The sequence below is a fragment of the Marmota monax genome, unplaced genomic scaffold (assembly GCF_021218885.2).
Source record: "Marmota monax isolate L192 unplaced genomic scaffold, Marmota_monax_Labrador192_F-V1.1 WCK01_AAM20220418_F8-fsc00052, whole genome shotgun sequence".
Taxonomy (NCBI): domain Eukaryota; kingdom Metazoa; phylum Chordata; class Mammalia; order Rodentia; family Sciuridae; genus Marmota; species Marmota monax.
This window is the reverse complement of record NW_026693473.1, coordinates 13077441-13097337: the sequence shown is the minus strand read 5'-3', so window position 1 is coordinate 13097337 and position 19897 is coordinate 13077441. Positions and strand designations below refer to the sequence as shown.

The 19897-nt window shown below is 36.6% G+C and overlaps 1 pseudogene; it reads left to right on the top strand.

The window, feature by feature from the left end:
* Window positions 1–652: 652 nt before the first annotated feature.
* LOC124101742 (dihydrolipoyllysine-residue acetyltransferase component of pyruvate dehydrogenase complex, mitochondrial-like) lies at window positions 653–19354 on the top strand (annotated as a pseudogene).
* The last annotated feature ends 543 nt before the right edge of the window (window positions 19355–19897 follow it).

Sequence of the window (19897 nt, the reverse complement as noted above, 5' to 3'; positions counted from 1 at the left end):
TTTAGTCAAAGAATCTTTGGCAGGAGAAAGACTGAAGCATCATTTCCAAGAACTGAGAGGGAGGAATCCAGAATATTTAAAATAGGAAGTGACCAAAGGTTTATCGTTTTCTGAGAAATAGCTATATTTAATGACCAAACTGCCTTGCTAAATTACCACATGGAGGTGAGAAAGATAAAGTCAGAAATGTTTTTAAGCCAAATGTGAGGAGGCTATTTCAATGCCCAGCAATATCATGTCGTTGTGAATGGAAGGTAGGAAGCATGGATGGTACCTGGATCCCCTCAATTATCAGCTCATTACTTCAGTGCCCTTTGCAATGAGTCTTACCACTGCCAAACTTCTGTAAGTGTCAAGAATCTGAAAACATGACACTATTTGGTGTCAAGGGTCATACTTACTCAGCTGAAATCAGCTGGGCAAACTGTAATAGCAACACACCAACTAGAAAAAGTAACAATAGTGAGCTATTCCAGTAGCTCTGAGAGAGTCACTGGTTCAATGTAGCCAGTAGTCCAATGGAAGGCAAGAGCCTGCTCCTCCTAAAATGTGGCCTTTCTGACTATGGACCAAATGGGTCAACGTTTCCAGAAACAACACACCTGGCATGCATGAATGTCCTGTAAGTCAGGAACACTGAGTCCTGTAAAGTATGCTCAGTCTACGAAGATGGATGTGCTGCCACGTCCAATGCAGTGATGACTCTAGGCAGCACTTTGGGCAGGGACAGCTCATTCAACAGCCTGATGCAAATGGTATCAAAAACTGGACCCTCATCTTGAGCATTTACATAAGACACCCAGATAGTTCAATCAGCATGGTCTCCACAGTTCATGGCCCCATAGAGGAGCAGCTTAAATTTACAAATCATGGCTTTTCAAGAGAAAAGACTAAGCAGCTAGACCATTTGTAACAGAATCTAATATAACAAGGTTTCTTCAGCAAAGTATTAGCCAGAACTATGAGAATGACCTTAAATTGCTGCCCGCAGAGTGGAACAACCACATCCAATTTTGGTTCTTTATGACTGGTACTTAGGCTAAATAATTGTAGCAGCCAGAAAACAAAATTGAATATCAGCCTAACTGAACTATTGGAGAACCAGGTCCAAACATTTAGGGGACCTCTGTGGATTGAGGGCCCTATTTAGCCAGTGGCTTTGCTTGAGGCGTTGCAGTTTGAGATATACTTTCCCCCAAGAATACTGTCAAGCCAAGATGTCTCTGGGACCAAGCCAGCTGTTCTTGGATATGCTATTTCCATGTAACAAGCAAAGTTTCTTTGAGCCCTTCTTACCATGTTATTGATTATAGTCAAGACTGACACATCCTGTTGGGCTATTAGGTTCGAAAAGTAATGAAGAACCCATAGGTCATGAATTTCGTATCAATTTAATAGCTGCTTTTCAAAATGAATGCACCTGTAGGCATGTTAGAAAGTTGAATAGTCCAAAACCTCAAAGCATACCTTCAAATAGAGGTTGCTTCCTTTGCCTGGGCCACCAGTTGACAAAATAATTATTCACAAATGCTTATGAATCAAAGTAGTTTTATTAAGTTGAAAGGTCCTAAAAATAACACTTCTATATATGTGGCTCTCTCCAGTTGGGGAAGTCTGCTTTGGCACTTATGGGATGACAAAAATAAAAGTATTTAAATATCAATTCCTACCACTATATTCAGATGTAAAAGCAACAGCAAAAAGGTCCAAAGGGACATGCCTTCTGAACACCCCCTCATACTGTAGAGAAGGCCCTGGTAAAATACTGACTTGTGGGGCCTGCATCAAACTAAGTCATAGAAGTTCAAATTTCTCCTTGTCCTGATGTTCCCAGTATATTTTAAGTGTTGTATTTAACCTTAGTCCACCTTGGGGACAAAGACAACATTTTCTTACTCCTAAACATTTTTCTTTTTAAAATGGCTGAATCTTAATACAGAGATGGGAAGAAAGAAAACTACTACCTACCAGGAATCAAAGTATATTCACTATACTACATTCACTCTTCTTTTTTTTTGTACCAGCAATCGAACCTAGAGGCACATCCCCTGCCCTTTCCTATTTTTTTTTATTTTGAGACAGGCACTCTGCTAAGTTACTTAGGCCTTGCTAAGTTACTGAGGCTGGTTTTGAACTTGGAATTCTCCTTCCTCAGCCTTCTAAGCCACTGGGACTATAGGCCTGAGTTCTCTCACTTTTCATTTTGTGACACATAGCAACTTTAAACTCAAACAAGTTTCCATACTTCTGTCCACCCAAAGCTCTATTACTGATGCCATCAATCATAGTTTTGAGTACCTCTTTACACAGCAATCACAGCTATACTGCTTCATCTGAGGATGCAGGATATTTACCCTTCACCTTCCTTGAACTTGAACCACACAATAGCAACCACTTAAAAAAAGAGTATGCCTTAATATGGGGAATTTGCTGCATTATGTCATGACAGCTTCCTTTATTTTCCTTTAATTTTTCATCTGATTGAAATAGAAAGGGCTAGTGGATTTTTCTCCAGAATTGTGGGTCCAGCTGCAAGAGTTTCTCTGAATTTCTTTGGGTGAGCTTCTCATTCTCCAAGAGTCATCTTCATCAACATTGTCAGTCCAGTTCAGGGAAGACTGAGCTCAAACTAGTCAATGCCTTTTCTATGATTTCCCCGGGAATTGTTCTATCTCAAAAACTTTTCCCCCAAGAAAGCCAAAGTTCCTTTGCAGCCACCAGGATCCACTGTGAAATTCTGAAACCTATTATTGCATTTCTGGATGAGTTTAGGGTGGATTAATAGGATGCACAGGTTACCTATTTATAGAAAAATAAAATACAGCTGCACCATAAAAGCACAACTTTTGCCATTCTTCCTTTAATAAGCATGACACATACTGCTCCCCATCATCTCCCAAGGGAAGAAGTTAAAGTTCTAATAATTTGTGTGGTTTTGACCAGAGGAGTCACCAAAATCCACCCCCTGCCCATTCATACTCAAGTTGTGTGTACATTTCTGTACCTACTGTATGAAAGGAGTCAAAATCTTCTGCCACCTTAGGACTGCGCACCAAGTACTGGGATACATTTGAGGCTGACTGCTAGATTGCTAAGGAAGTCCCATCTGATACAAGAAAATTATCTATGAATAGGTCACCATTTAAGCAACTGCCTTGGAACCTACTCAGCTACCAACCAGCTCCTTAATTTCTTCTCATACAAAGCAATACAATAGAAGATGCTTTGTTGTCTGTTTAACATACAACTTGAAAACAAGCTTTCACATTTTCCAAAGTTATATTAATAGTCCCACAAACCTCCTTTCTTTTCTATTATAGAAAGAAAAAGGTCTGTCAGTATTTACTATGTTGTTGTCCATGGATAAAATCCCCTTCAAAGGGATCAAGAGACAGCGAGCATACCCAGTCCTGGCACCCAATCTTGATTTCTAAATAAAATTCCACACTAGATGATCCTCTAATAAAGTATGAAAGCCAAAATGGTTTAGAAAAATTATAAATCAACTTTAGCACATCTAGTTGAATAAGATAATGAATGAGTACTCAAAAAATTATAAGTCACTGTTAAAGGAAATGGAATCTGGCTTGAAGGAGTTCCACTGGACTAGTCAGAAAAAAAATTGAGACAAAATGAATAATAAGGGGAATAAATAATTACACATCAAATGTTTTTTTACAGTGTCCATCAGTTCACACTTATACCAGAAAATAAAAAGGGAGTTGTTAAAAAATTAAGAAATGAGGCCTGGGGATGTGGCTCAAGCGGTAGCGCGCTCGCCTGCCATGCATACGGCCCGGGTTCAATCCTCAGCACCACATACAAACAAAAGATGTTGTGTCTGCCAAAAACTAAAAAATAAATATTAAAAAAAATGAGAAAGGAAGAAAGGTTAATAAATTTTGAACTAATTAATGATTTTTAATTCTTGAATTTGCAACCACCAGGCTAAAATTGATTCTTATAATAGACATCATTTGAGAGGCTGTGTTGTTTTGCTAAGCTGTTTTAACAAAATATTATAAACTCAGTGACTTAAAGCACACTTGAAAATATGTTTTTTCACAGTTGTGGATGCTCAACTTCCAAGACCAAGGAGTGAGCAGTTTGGTTTTCCTAGACCTTTCTCTTTGGCTTGCATCTGGTCATCTTCTCTCCCCACATCCTCAGATGACTTTTCAGATGTGTACAGGCAACCATAGTATCCAACTGTGTGTACCAATTTTCTTTTCTTATAAGGACACCAGTTGGATTGATTGAGGGTCATCCTAATGGCCTTATTTTAACTGAATTGCCTTTTTACAGGTACTGTGTCTAAATATAGTCACATTTTAACTTACCAAGCATTGGGACATCAACATGTGAATTTTGGGAGTATACAATTTGGCCCATATCAGATGCTAAAACCCCTGAATGAAAGTTGATGAGAGAGTGTTATATTTACAAAGCATGGCATCCCCCATCCCCAACTGATTACTTACCATTGCAAAGAACAGAAGTAGTAACTTCACAGTAAATAACTATATTAACATACACAATGGGAAAAAAATATATATATATATAGTGATGAAATGTAATCCATCAATAATGAATGAACCTCACTGATATCTTCCAATAAAATCACTGAAAAAAATATACACATCCTTATGTTTATCACTACCAAAACTGTAAAACCTAAATATAATCCATAAGGCAACAACCAGATAGTTCCAAATTGGAGGACATGCTATAAAAAAAATGAGTCTATACTTTTCAAAATTGTCCAAACAATTAAATACAGAGTGGTACATAACTTCTAACATGACTCCCACGGGGTATTTATACCCTCTGGGTGAGCTGAATCTAATGACCTGTTTTAATGAATAGAACTTTTCAAAATGGTGGGATTGTTATTAACATGATTAAGGTCCAAAGTACTCTAACTTATATTCTGTTTGCTCTCTCCTGTCTTGTCTTCTCTGTTGTTCTGGTGAAGTTGGCTGCCATGAATGTGAGCTGACAACATGGAAAAGACCTAAGGGAGGCCTCAGGTCAACAGTCTACAGGAGCCTAGGCTTTAGGTCCAACAGCCCACAAATTTTGCCAACGAATACATTAGGATTCCCTCCCAAGCTGGACTTTGGGATGACTCCAGTTCCAGCTGACACCTTGATTGCAGCCTGTGAGAGACACTGGAACACACAACTAAATTAAAGCCTTTGCAGATTCCTGACCCACAGGAATTGTGTGAAAATATTATTTAAACCGCTAAGTCTTAGGATAATGTGTTGTGTGGTAATGAAGAACTAACACAGAGCAAAGCTGAGAAAATGTCCCAGATTAAAGTAAATTAAAGAAACATGACAACAGAATGAAAACTATGATCCTAGATTGAATCCTGAAACAGAAACAAAAAATGTTGACATATCGTCATGAAAGACATTATTTTAAAAACTGAGTATGAACTACCTATTGAACAATATCATGTGAATTGTCAATTTTCTTAATTTAGTAGGTATACAGCAGTAATGTATATCAAATATTTTTTTTCTTTAGTACATACAAAGTTATATAGGTACAATGTATTATGATATCCATAACTTTCAAATGTTTCAATGAAAATATGAAGGAAGAAGAGAAAAATGTGTGTGTGTGTGTGCGTAGTGTCTATGTGTGTCTATGTGTGTATAGATAAAGAAAAAAAACTGCAACAATATATTACCATACTTTTATTTGTAATGGGGTTTGAACCCAGAGGTGCTTAATCACTGAGCCACATACCCAACTCCTTTTATTTTTTGATTTTAAGATAGGGGCTCATTAAGTTACTTAGGGCCTAAGTTGCAGAGGATGGCCTCAAACTTGTGATCCTTCTGCCTCAGCCTCCCAAGTTGCTGGAATTATAAGCATGTGCCATCACACCCTGCTAACAATATATTAATTGAATTCAAGTGAAGAGTACATGAAAGTTCATTATAATCATCTCACCTTTTTTTTTTTAAATTTCACCCTCACATGGCAGCAGTTAGAGATAGATTAAGAGCACAGTGATTATCCCCTATGCATCTGCTGTTACCCATCTGTGGCACTGAATAATCCACAATATTGCTACATACATTAAATCGTCCATTGCCTTTCTGCAGCACTGAAATTGGCAAAAGAGATGGACTAGAGCTAAGCACTTTTTTAGCATTTGTTTCTTAGAGATGTGTAGCATCTTGATTCTTTTTTGATCTTTTATCATTTTTATTAATATATATTAATGGTATATATTAATGGAATTCAGTGTGATATTTCCTTTTTGTTTTATTTTATGTTTTAGTTGCACTTGGACACAATACCTTTATCCTATTCATTCATTCTTATGTGGTGCTGAGTATCGAACCCAGGGTCTTGCTCGTGCGAGACAAGCACTCTACCACTGAGCCACAACCCCAGTCCTCAGTGTGATATTTCCATCCATACATACAGAATGCACTGACCAAACCCAACCTCCCTTTTTGCACTTTGCCTCCACCCTCCAAAACCTTTCCCAATTCATAGTAATCACTATTCTACTTTCAAAATGACTTTTTAAACTTCCACATAGAGGAGAGAACATGTGGTAATAGTGTTTCTGTGTCAAGTTCTTTTCACTTAATGTCCTCCAGTCCCATCTATTTTGCTGCAAATGACAAGATTTCATTCTTCTACCAGGCCAAATGATACTCCGTTATGTACATATATGACATTCTTGTTACCCATTCGTCTGCTGATGGATACCTAGTTTGATTCAATATCTTAGCTACTGTGAATAGTGCTACAATAAACATGGGCACATAGATACTTTTTTTAGTATGTTGAGGCCATTTCCTTTGGATATATACCCACAGTGGGAGAACTAGATCATATGGTACATCTGTTTTTAGTTTTTTGCAGACCCTCCATACTGTTTTCTATAGTGGCTATACGAGTTTACTTTCCTACCAATAGAGTATGAGTTTTTCTTCACATTCTCCCCAGCATTAATTTTCCTTGTTGTTGTTTTGTTCTGTTGATAATAACTGTTCTAATTGATATTTTATCTCATGGTAATTTTAATTGGCATTTCCCTGATGGCAAACAATATTGAGCATTTTTTTCATATATTTGTTGCCATTCATATTTCTTATTTTGATAAATATGTATTCATTTTAAATGGCATTAATTGTCTTTTATCCTAATTTTTAGACAAAAATCTTATGGATATTAATCCTCTGTCTGATGAAGAGTTGTCAAATATTTTCCCATTCTGTAGTTTTTCTCTTCCCTCTGTTGATTTTTCCCTTTTCTGTGCAGAAGTTTTTCAAGAGTTTGAAGCTTAACTTTTTTATTAAACAGAGTATAAATCATTGTAAAATTTTCTATTTAAAAGCTTCATCCATTACCACTAAACTCTGTGTCTGTGCTGTGAACTGAGATTCATTTGATCTCACTCTGTTCAGATGCATTTTATAATCAACACCTGAAGATGTTATACAGAGAAATGGAATTTCAAATCTGGCTATATCAGAGGGTCTGAATGAAAATACAGCCCACATAAATGGGTCTGGAGAATAAATTTATTTTGTAAAACAAAGTAGCAAATGTTTCTTTTTCCTCTTTAGTAGGAAGTTTGGGCAATTGGGAATTGTTCTCAGTTATGATTCTTTTCTATATAAATTTCCAATGGAATGTGCTAGGGGGAAAAACACCTGTTAAAGGAAAAAAGAAAACATGCTAAAATAATTAGAAGTAAAAGTTGGAAAGACTGATCCACAACTGAATCCAGGAACCTTTTAAACCCACATTTATTTGCACAACAATCATAAATTCTAGGTGATGTTTTGTAAACATGATTTCTTCAAACTCACTGAAAAATGTATTTTATCTATATTTTTGACTTCTGAAAAAATTTTACTATTCTTAGAGTTTATTTTTTCAAAGCTAAGTAAAAGCATATGGGCCAAGAATATGGATAGACATAAGAACCTCCTCCAAGATTATTAATAAGTGCATGAGTTACTGCTTTGGACTTCACAATCAATATATCATCAACTCCTATTAACAAAATCCACAAGAGTGGCCAATGGAATAATTTTTAGTTTATAATTTATGGAAATCATTTAAGTAGTTAGTTTTTTTTCAGATGCTACTCTAGTTTATAGAACATTTTAAGTATTTCAACATATTAAAGGCAACTGCTCTCCTTGTACTAAAGGATACCTGTGTCCAAACTGCCGCCACCATCCGTGTGTATGAGTATTTGCATGCACACACAAATACACACACACACACAGCAGCCAGATCTGATTCAATCTCTCATTTGTTCTCTCACTCTTTCTTTTTCCTATATTATGGAAACAACCTCATAAGATTTGTTTCTCTATAAACTGCTCTGTTGTGTTTTCCCTGGATCATAAGCTATTATATTATTTCTTCAGAGTTTTAATACCACTCAATGACACTGATTTAGCCTGGGAGACATCCTGTCCTCATTCAATAGATGCTGAATTAGTTGAAGCTCAATAACTACTTTGTTTCTCTTGTCTTTAAATTTTTCGTGAGTAGGGCATTTGTCATTGTAAAAGCCTCTGTTCCATGATAATTAAAAAAAAAAGTGAGACCAAGAGTAATAATGGGTTGGAGTCATAGGAAATGGAAGCATGACAAAACTTTCTCCATTAAGTGTCAGTGTAATTGATAGCTTCCTTTAATACCATGTTTCCTGTGCTGGTTTTGTAGTTACCCAGTATAATTCTGACACTTGGTCAATTTCCAAAGTAAAGACTTTCATATTAAAATAGAATTCACTCACTGGTTGATCCACATATAAACACATACATGGTACCTGGCAGAGTGTGCCATTGTATATTAAAAAAAAAAGATGAACAATTTAACTTATTCTTTTTAGGATTTGAAAAAAAATATTTTAGTTAAAAGTGATACTCTTGCTGAATACCTTTTGGAATCATTGCTAAATACTATTTTGCAGAAATACTTGCCACTATTTTGCAGATTTTGCTTATGTACTTCTTACACAGTATGACTGCATTAGGATTCACATAGCCCACCTAACAATGTCTTTATACCCTACTGTGACTATTTCCTCTGATCACAAAATAGGCAAAGACTGCAATATCACAGTAATTTTATCTTGAAGAGATTTTATTTAAGAAATTATCTTTAGTATCTAGATGTTTTTTCCCAAAAGCAGTTTACCCCAAAGCCCAAAGCCCAAAGCATTTGCTTCTAAATATGTTCTAATGATCAACTCTTTGACACAACTTTCCAGAGACTCCTTCAAATCCATTAGTACCCTGAAGTCCCATAAACAGCAAGTTGGACTAGCATTGATGTTTTCCTGATTCTTACTAATTCACTGTGAAATTTTCGCTTCTAGAAGCTCATATTAGTATATATATAATATATACTAATAAGCTGAAAGTGAAGGGATGGAAAAGATAATACATGAAAGTAGAAACCAAAAGAAAGTAGAACAACTATGCCTATATTATATAAAATGGAGATTAGGTCAAATTTTTTTTAAAAAAGATCATTATGATAAAGGGGTCAGTTATTCAAGAGGGTATAATGACTATAAATATATATACACCCAATATTGAGCACCTAAATATAGAAATATTAACAGAAGATAGAAATAGACATCAATAAAATAGTAGCAAGAGACTTCAATACTCCACTTTTAACAATGAATAATCATCCACAAAATCAATAAGAAAACATTGGACATGATCTACAATTTAAACCAAATGGACCTACCAGACTCTATAACCATTCCATTCAATAGCATTCTTCTCCAGTGCACATAGAACACTCCAGGACAGACATGTTAGCACATAACAAGTTTAGAATGGCCTAAATTATGTCAAATTTATTTTTTCTGAACACAATGATGTGAAATGAGAAATCAAAAGCGAGAGGAATACCAGAAAATTCACAGTATTTTGTGGAAATTCAACAACATACTAGTGGACAAGCAGTGGTTCAAAGGAAAAATTTAATAGAAGACATAAAATATCTCGACACTAATAAAAATGGAAACAATAAACCAAATCCTATGTGACACATCGAAAGCAGTTCTAAGAATACTTATAGAAACAAATGCCTACATTAAAAAGAAGAAATATCTCAAATACACAACCTCAGGGAATCTACGTGACCTAGAAAAAGAAGAAGAAATTAAAGTTAGCAGAAGGAAATAAATAATAAAGATCAGAGCAGAAATAAATCAAACAGAGAATTTTAAAAGTCTATAGAAATATCAACCAAACCACGAGTTGGTACTTAAAAAAATTCAACAATCTTTTAGCTACACTAAGAAGAAATAAGACTAAAATAGAAAACAAAAAAGTAAAGGCATTGTAATGGATGCTTAAAAGAGAAAAGAATCTTTAAAAACTATTATGAATAACAAGATGCCAAAAGTTGAATAATCTGGAAATAGCTAAATTCTGAAAATACACAGTCTACTACAATGGAAATGAAGGCAGAATTATAAGAGGGAATAAGTATAGATATACGGTAAATCAGGTCAGATAGGATCAAGGAGGTCCATTTGGTCTGGGAAGTTGGAGAAGTTGAAATGCTAATGTCTTCAGAGCCCTTCCTCCACCCTAATCAAGATATCCTGCCCCCTGCTTCAACCTCTTGCTAAGGAAACCTGTCCCACGGATTGTTCCTCCCTACAGGGACTTATAAAAGTTGTTAATTAATGTGTCTGGCCCTTCCCCAGTCCACCTGCTTCTCACCTTTTGGCCATCCCAACAAGCATTTCCTGGACCTAGGCACATAGGCTGGAAGAAGAGAGATAAGGGGGAATGAAACAGGAGAACAAAAGAAGCCTAGGACATATAAAAAGGCAGAAAACCCTCACTTCTGGGGATACCAGGACACTAGCTATGGCCTCCTTTCTCTCTCCTGGGAGAAGTATATGTTACCTGTTTTTAAATAAACCCTGTTTTATATGCTTGCCTTGGCATGCTTCTCTAATGTTATACTTCAATATGTGAGAAAACAAGACTTCCAGTAACTAGTGGTGTCAGAATCATGAAAAAACAGAAGTCTAAACAGATATTAATCATTAAAGAGGTAAAGTAGTAATTGAAAACCTCCCAACAATGAAAAGTCCATCACCAAATGGCTTCATAGCTGATTTCCAACAAACTTTCAAAGAAGATTTAATACCAATTCTTCTTAAACTCTTCCAAAAATCTTTAGAAAAAGCATTTGATAAGGTTTAATATTCTTCCTGATAAAAAATCTCAACAATTTAGATATGTAAGGAAATTTCAAGACAATAAAATCCATTTATAAAATTCCACAGATAATATTATAATCAGAATGAGAAGAAGCTAAAAGCTTTTCCTCTGAGATCCAGTACAAGGAAAGGATGTTCATTCTCATCACTTTTATTCAACACAGGACTTATTAGCAAGAGCAATCAGATAGGAAAAAGAAAGAAAAGGCATCCAAGTAAGAAAGAAAAAAAGACACTATCCCTGTTTGCAGCTGACATAGTCCTATATGCAGAAAACCCTAAAAACCAGAAAGTAAAATCTGTTGCATGGGGAGGCTGAGGCAGAAGGATAGCAAGTTCAAAGCCAGCATTGGCAATTTAGCAAGGTCCTAAGCAACTTAGCAAGACCCTGTCTCAAAATAAAAATAAAATGGGCTGGGCATGTGACTCAGTGGTCAAGCGCCCCTGAGTTCAATCCCTGGCACCACTAATAATAATAGTAATAATAATAATAATAAATATTAGAATAAATGAATTTAGTAATGTGTCAGCATATTATATCAACATTCAAAAGTTAGTTGCATTTCTTTGCACCAATAATATCCTCCACATGAAAAATAATTCAAGAAAACAATCTTGTTTATCAAAGAGAATACAGTACTGAGGAATAAATTTAATCAAGGAGGTAAAAGATTGTACACTAAAAACTACATAACATTAATGAAATAAAATTAATAAGATAGAAAAACTGAAATGGTATCTCATGTTCACAGATTGGAAGAATTACAATTTTTGAAACATTCATTCTACCCTAAGTAATATACAAATTAGACAAAATATCTATCAGAATTTCTATGGCATTTTTCACCAAAATAGAACATTCATAAATTTCATATGCAATCATAAAAGGTTGTGAACAGTCAATGCAATTTTAAGCAAGAAGCACAAAGCTAAAGACATCATAATTCCGGGGTTTAAATTATCTCACAAAGTTGGAGTAACCAGAGCAATGACAGACCAATGGAACAGAACAGAGCCCCGAAATAAACCCAAGCACATATTAGTTTATAATAACAAGGGCACTGAGAAGACAAAATGGCATAAGGATAGTCTCTCAGATAAATGACAGTGGGAAATTTGGAAACCCATATACTGGGTCATATAGTTATGTCACTAGCGGGGACAGAGGCATTTGGAATAGAAAAGAATAGTGACTTAAAATGATATAGTTCAAAGGAAACAAACTGCTTCATTAAAAGCAAGATATTTGCTCTTCATAAAATCCTATTTTTAAGATGATTTACATAACTATAACAGTTTTAACTCATTTGTAACTTGGAAAATGTCAGTCTTTTGAAAAGATTGGGAGTAGTTAGCCTATTTCTTTCTAAATATCCAAAGACAATTTTACAGATGAAATTCTTCAGTATAAACATCAAAAAAACATAAACCTACTTAAGTAGATCATAAGAACTTTTGGTGTGGAAGTCCATTCACACTTGGTGGCTTCAGTTCCTTCTAATTTTATTTTATTTTTTTTTTAAATTTTTTATTGTTGGCTGTTCAAAACATTACATAGTTCTTGGTATATCATATTTCACAATTTGATTCAAGTGGGTTATGAGCTCCCATTTTTACCCCATATACAGATTGCAGAATCACATCAGTTACACATCCATTGATTTACATATTGCCATACTAGTGTCTGTTGTATTCTGCTGCCTTTCCTATCCTCTACTATCCCCCCTCCCCTCCCCTCCCCTCCCCTCTTCTCTCTCTGCTCCCTCTACTGACATTCGTTTGTCCCCCTTATATTATTTTTCCCCTTCCCCTCACTTCCTCTTGTATGTACTTTTGTATAACTCTGAGGGTCTCCTTCCATTTCCATGTATTTTCCCTTCTCTCTCCCTTTCCCTCCCACCTCTCATCCCTGTTTAATGTTAATCTTCTTCTCATGCTCTTCGACCCTACTCTGTTCTTACTCTCCTTATATCAAAGAAGACATTTGGCATTTGTTTTTTAGGGATTGGCTAGCTTCACTTAGCATAATCTGCTCTAATGCCATCCATTTCCCTGTAAATTCTGTGATTTTGTCATTTTTTAATGCAGAGTAATACTCCATTGTGTATAAATGCCACATTTTTTTTTATCCATTCATCCATTGAAGGGCATCTAGGTTGGTTCCACAGTCTAGCTATTGTGAATTGTGCTGCTATGAACATTGATGTAGCAGTGTCCCTGTAGCATGCTCTTTTTAGGTCTTTAGGGAATAGACCGAGAAGGGGAATAGCTGGGTCAAATGGTGGCTCCATTCCCAGCTTTGCAAGAAATCTCCATACTGCTTTCCAAATTGGCTGCACCAATTTGCAGTCCCACCAGCAATGTACAAGTGTACCCTTTTCCCCACATCCTCGCCAGCACTTGTTGTTGTTTGACTTCATAATGGCTGCCAATCTAACTGGAGTGAGATGGTATCTTAGGGTGGTTTTGATTTGCATTTCTCTGACTGCTAGAGATGGTGAGCATTTTTTCATGTACTTGTTGATTGATTGTATGTCCTCCTCTGAGAAGTGTCTGTTCAGGTCCTTGGCCCATTTGTTGATTGGGTTGTTTGTTCTCTTATTGTCTACTGCTCAAGGGAACCATACACCAACAAGACATAACAATCATAAATATATATGCCCCAAACAATGGTGCAGCTATGTTCATCAAACAAACTCTTCTCAAGTTCAAGAGTCTAATAGACCACCATACAATAATCATGGGAGACTTCAACACACCTCTATCACCACTGGACAGATCTTCCAAACAAAAGTTGAATAAGGAAACCATAGAACTCAATAACACAATTAATAACCTAGACTTAATTGACATATATAGAATATACCACCCAACATCAAGCAGTTACACTTTTTTCTCAGCAGCACATGGATCCTTCTCAAAAATAGATCATATATTATGTCACAGGGAAACTCTTAGACAATATAAAGGAGTAGAGATAATACCATGCATCCTATCTGATCATAATGGAATGGAACTGAAAATCAACGATAAAAGAAGGAAGGGAAAAGAATACATCACTTGGAGAATGAACAATAGGTTACTGAATGATCAATGGGTTATAGAAGACATCAAGGAAGAAATTAAAAAATTCTTAGAGATTAATGAAAACACAGACACAACATATCGGAATCTATGGGACACATTGAAAGCAGTTCTAAGAGGAAAATTCATTGCTTGGAGTTCATTCCTTAAAAAAAGAAAAAACCAACAAATAAATGATCTCATACTTCATCTCAAAATCCTAGAAAAAGAAGAGCAAAACAACAGCAAAAGAAGTAGAAGGCAAGAAATAATGAAAATCAGAGCTGAAATTAATGAAATCGAAACAAAAGAAACAATTGAAAAAATTGACAAAACTAAAAGTTGGTTCTTTGAAAAAATAAACAAAATCGACAGACCCTTAGCCATGCTAGCGAAGAGAAGAAGAGAGAGAACTCAAATTACTAACATACGGGATGAAAGAGGCAATATCACAACAGACACTTCAGAAATACAGAAGATAATCAAAATTTATTTTGAATCCTTATACTCCAATAAATTAGAAGATAGTGAAGGCATAGATAAATTTCTTAAGTCATATGATCTGCCCAGATTGAGTCAGGAGGATATAGACAACCTAAACAGACCAACATCAATTGAGGAAATAGAAGAAACCATCAAAAGACTACCAACTAAGAAAAGCCCAGGACCGGATGGGTATACAGCAGAGTTTTACAAAACCTTTAAAGAGGAACTAATACCAATACTTTTCAAGCTACTTCGGGAAATAGAAAAAGAGGGAGAACTTCCAAATTCATTCTACGAGGCCAACATCACCCTGATACCTAAACCAGACAAAGACACTTCAAAGAAAGAAAACTTCAGACCAATATCTCTAATGAACCTAGATGCAAAAATCCTCAATAAAATTCTGGCCACTAGGATACAAAAACTTATCAAAAAAATTGTGCACCATGATCAAGTAGGATTCATCCCTGGGATGCAAGGCTGGTTCAATATACGGAAATCAATAAATGTTATTCACCACATCAATAGACTTAAAAATAAGAATCATATGATCATCTCGATAGATGCGGAAAAAGCATTTGACAAAGTACAGCATCCCTTTATGTTCAAAACTCTAGAAAAACTAGGGATAACAGGAACTTACCTCAATATTGTAAAAGCAATCTATGCTAAGCTTCAGGCTAGCATCATTCTGAATGGAGAAAAATTGAAGGCATTCCCTCTAAAATCTGGAACAAGACAGGGATGCCCTCTCTCACCACTTCTGTTCAACATAGTTCTCGAAACACTGGCCAGAGCAATTAGACAGATGAAAGAAATTAAAGGCATCAAAATAGGAAAAGAAGAACTTAAATTATCACTATTTGCAGATGACATGATTCTATACCTAGCAGACCCAAAAGGGTCTACAAAGAAACTATTAGAGCTAATAAATGAATTCAGCAAAGTGGCAGGATATAAAATCAACACGCATAAATCAAAGGCATTCCTGTATATCAGCGACAAATCCTCTTAAATGGAAATGAGGACAACCACTCCATTCACAATATCCTCAAAAAAAATAAAATACTTGGGAATCAACCTAACAAAAGAGGTGAAAGACTTATACAATGAAAACTACAGAACCCTAAAGAGAGAAATAGAAGAAGATCTTAGAAGATGGAAAAATATACCCTGTTCATGGATAGGCAGAACTAACATCATCAAAATGGCAATATTACCAAAAGTTCTCTATAGGTTTAATGCAATGCCAATCAAAATCCCAACGGCATTTCTTGTAGAAATAGAGAAAGCAATCATGAAATTCATATGGAAAAACAAAAGACCCAGAATAGCAAAAACAATGCTAAGCAGGAAGTGTGAATCAGGCGGTATAGCGATACCAGACTTCAAACTATACTACAGAGCAATAGTAACAAAAACAGCATGGTACTGGTACCAAAACAGGCGGGTGGACCAATGGTACAGAATAGAGGACACAGAAACCAATCCACAAAACTACAACTACCTTATATTTGATAAAGGGGCTAAAAGCATGCAATGGAGGAAGGATAGCATCTTCAACAAATAGTGCTGGGAAAACTGGAAATCCATATGCAACAAAATGAAACTGAATCCCTTTCTCTCACCATGCACAAAAGTTAATTCAAAATGGATCAAGGAGCTTGATATCAAATCAGAGACATGCCGTCTGATAGAAGAAAAAGTTGGCTACGATCTACATACTGTGGGGTCGGGCTCCAAATTCCTCAATAGGACACCCATAGCACAAAAGTTAATAACTATAATCAACAAATGGGACTTACTCAAACTAAAAAGTTTTTTCTCAGCAAAAGATACAATAAGAGAGGTAAATAGAGAGCCTACATCCTGGGAACAAATCTTTACTCCTCACACGTCAGATAGAGCCCTAATATCCAGAGTATACAAAGAACTCCTTCTAATTTTAAAAGTCAGGGAGCATCTAACATGCTGTGCCTTCTTCTGGTAATCTTTATTAGAATGCATGTGGTAATCAACAACTGCTAATTAAGAGTTTATAGCTTCCTTGTAGAGATGTTAATTGTGTGTTATTTTGACCTATTTTCCCACCAAAGCTCTTTATATTCTCAATTTAAAGTAGACACTATAATTAAAACAGGTTATTGATGCTCTTAAAGTTAATCCAGCTTGAAGAGGTCACTCCAGAGATGGTGAAGGTTTGGGGTGTGGGGCATTAGTGGCACTAGGTGGTGCTTCTGTCTGTGACTGCCTGGAATGCAGCCCTGGGGCTAGGTGGATGGCCTCCTGGGAGGGAGCTGGTGATCCATGTGTGAGTTCGTGGTCTGCACCTAATTCTCTCCTTGCAAAATCACCACCACAGTCTATGGCAGGGTCCAAGCACTGTGCTGCTGAAGCCTCAGCTCTGGCACCATTTGATGGAACTGTTTACCACTGCAACTTGGGATCTCCAGGCAACTGCTGTCTGCCCTCTCAGCCCTGCAGTGGAACAAGAAGGTTCCATTACTTTCTCTTTTCCCCACCATCCAAACAGGCAGTATAGCCCATTAGGAGACAAAATCAATGAGGATGATCTAATTGTAGAAGTTGAAACTGATAAAGCAACTTTTGGATTTAAGAGCCTGGAGGAATGTAAAATGGCAAAGATCATTGTTGTTAGAAATGTTCCTGTTGGATCCATCATCTTTAACACAGTTGGAAAGACTGAGGATATTAAGGCCTTTAAATATTATACATGGGATTCCTCAGCAGCACCTATCCAAAAAGCAGCCCCAGCACCATCACCTGTGCCTTCTGCTCAGGCCTCTGGTAGCTCATATCCCACTCCCAGGCAGGTACTTCTTCCTGCCTGCTTTCCCACCATGTCCATGGGCACAGTTCAGAGATGAGGGGGAAAAGTGGGTGAGAAGCTAAATGAAGGAGACTTATAAGCAGAAAAAAGAAAGTGACAAGGCCACTATAGGTTTTGAAGCACAGGAAGAAGGTTATAAGGCCAAAATCCTGATTCCTGGAGGCATAATATTTATCCCTCATTTTGTCTCACGGTAGGAAAGGAAGCAGATAGAGCAGCCTTTGCTGACTATAGGCCAACTGAAATAATTGATTTAAACCCACAAGTACCACCACCTACCCAACCCTGGGGGTCACTATTCCTCTAACTCCCCAATCTTTAGCTCCTACATCCTCAATTGCTTTTCCAGCTGCTCCAGCTGGACTAAAGGAACGTGTGTTTGTTAGCCCCTTATCAAAAATTGTTGGCAGCAGAGAAAGACATTGACCCTACACCACTAAAATGGGACAGAATCAGATGGTGGAATAATCCAGAAGGTCATTGACTCTTTGGTACCTACTAAAGTGGCTTCTGCCCTAGTACCTGATATGCCTCCCCGAGTCCAGGAGTGGCATCCATTCCTACAGGTAGGTGTCTTCACAGACACTCCAGTCAGCAACATGGGTCAAGTTACTGCACAGTGGTTAATGCAATTGAAGAAAACCATATCTCATTATTATCTTTATAAAAATACAAAAGAAGTTTTGTTGGTATTAAAAGAACTTAATAAAATGTTAGAAGGGAGATGAAAAATTTCTGTCAATGACTTCATCATAAAAACTTCAGCTCTGGCAAGTTTAAAAGCTACTGAAGCAAATTCTTCTTGGATGGACATGACTATAAAAGACAAAATCATGTTGGGATATCAGCATTGCTGGATTCATCACACCTGTTATAGGGGATTGATTCAACATTCAAGCAGCCATCTTAAATGTTAACTGCCATCTTATAAGTTTCACTTTCCTGTACTTTCTCTTACCGAACTCCCCCACCCCCATTAGTGACCTACCCCATGGTACCATAATCCTAAGCCAATCCCAGAAGGACAGAACCCCTTGACTCTGGAAAGCCCCATGATGCCATCAACCTAAGCCAATCCCATGCTATTCCCCACCCGCCTAGCTCTGAGGGCAAGCACCCCAGAGCCTATCCCATAGAGCTAGGCTACAACTCCAAACCCCGACCCTACATAGGCTCAACACCCGAACATCTCAGGCACCTCTCTCCTCTCTATAGAGAGATGGCCTGTGTTTGTCAGCTTTGACAAATAAACCTTTGTGCAGATCTCTGCCTGGTCTCTGTCCTTCATTTCTCACTCGCCTGTCTCTCGCTTTCTCACTTTTCTTTCACCTGTTGTAAACACATATAAAATGACTGGAAACCATTGTTAATGATATTGTTTCTTTGGCAGCCAAAGGAAGAGAGGGTAAGCTACAGCCACAAGAGTTCCAGGGGAGCCCTTTTACAACCACCAATTTAGGAATGTGTAGAAGTAAGAATTTCTCTGCTGTTATTAACTCACCTCAAGCATGCATTTTGGAATTGGTGCTTCAGGGGATAAGCTGGTTCTGGCAAATAATGAACAAGGATGTGATGTGCTCAGCATGATGTCTGTTACACTCAGCTGTGATCACTGAATCATGGATGGAGCAGTTGGAGCCCAAGAGCTTACTGACTTTAGAAAGGACCTTGAAAAACCTATCATCATGTTGTTATAATTACCCACAAGAATTTCTCTAGTCTTCCAGGGCAGATCAGTTCATTCTTATCAAGATATTTATGTTATTAAACAGGTGGTTGTTTTAAAGTTAACCAGTTATTTTTGAGTCTGTCTAGATAAGTTATTTATAATGAGCATTACTGATTTATAATGAGCATTCCAATTATACTCAAATATTGTGCACACTAAATAATTAAACACCAGATTTTACGCCATATATACCTAGATATGGGGCATGTGACCTGATCTGAAGATAAGTATTTTCACTGGTAGGTATAGGATATGTCTAAATGTGGTTTCCTAGCGATAGGTAACCTGGATAAAATCATGTAGTTTGAAATTTGTCTAAAATTGCTTACACATGAGAACTCAGGAAAATTGCTTCTTTTAGGAGAAATGTTTGAATTAAATCAAGTTTTATTTTGGAATTTAGCCCTAGTTTGAATTTTGCTATTATAAGACCCTGTTTTGGTTTATAATATATGGGAGGAATTGAGAACTTCAGGGAAAATAACTGAAACTTTAAGATTCAAAATTTTTT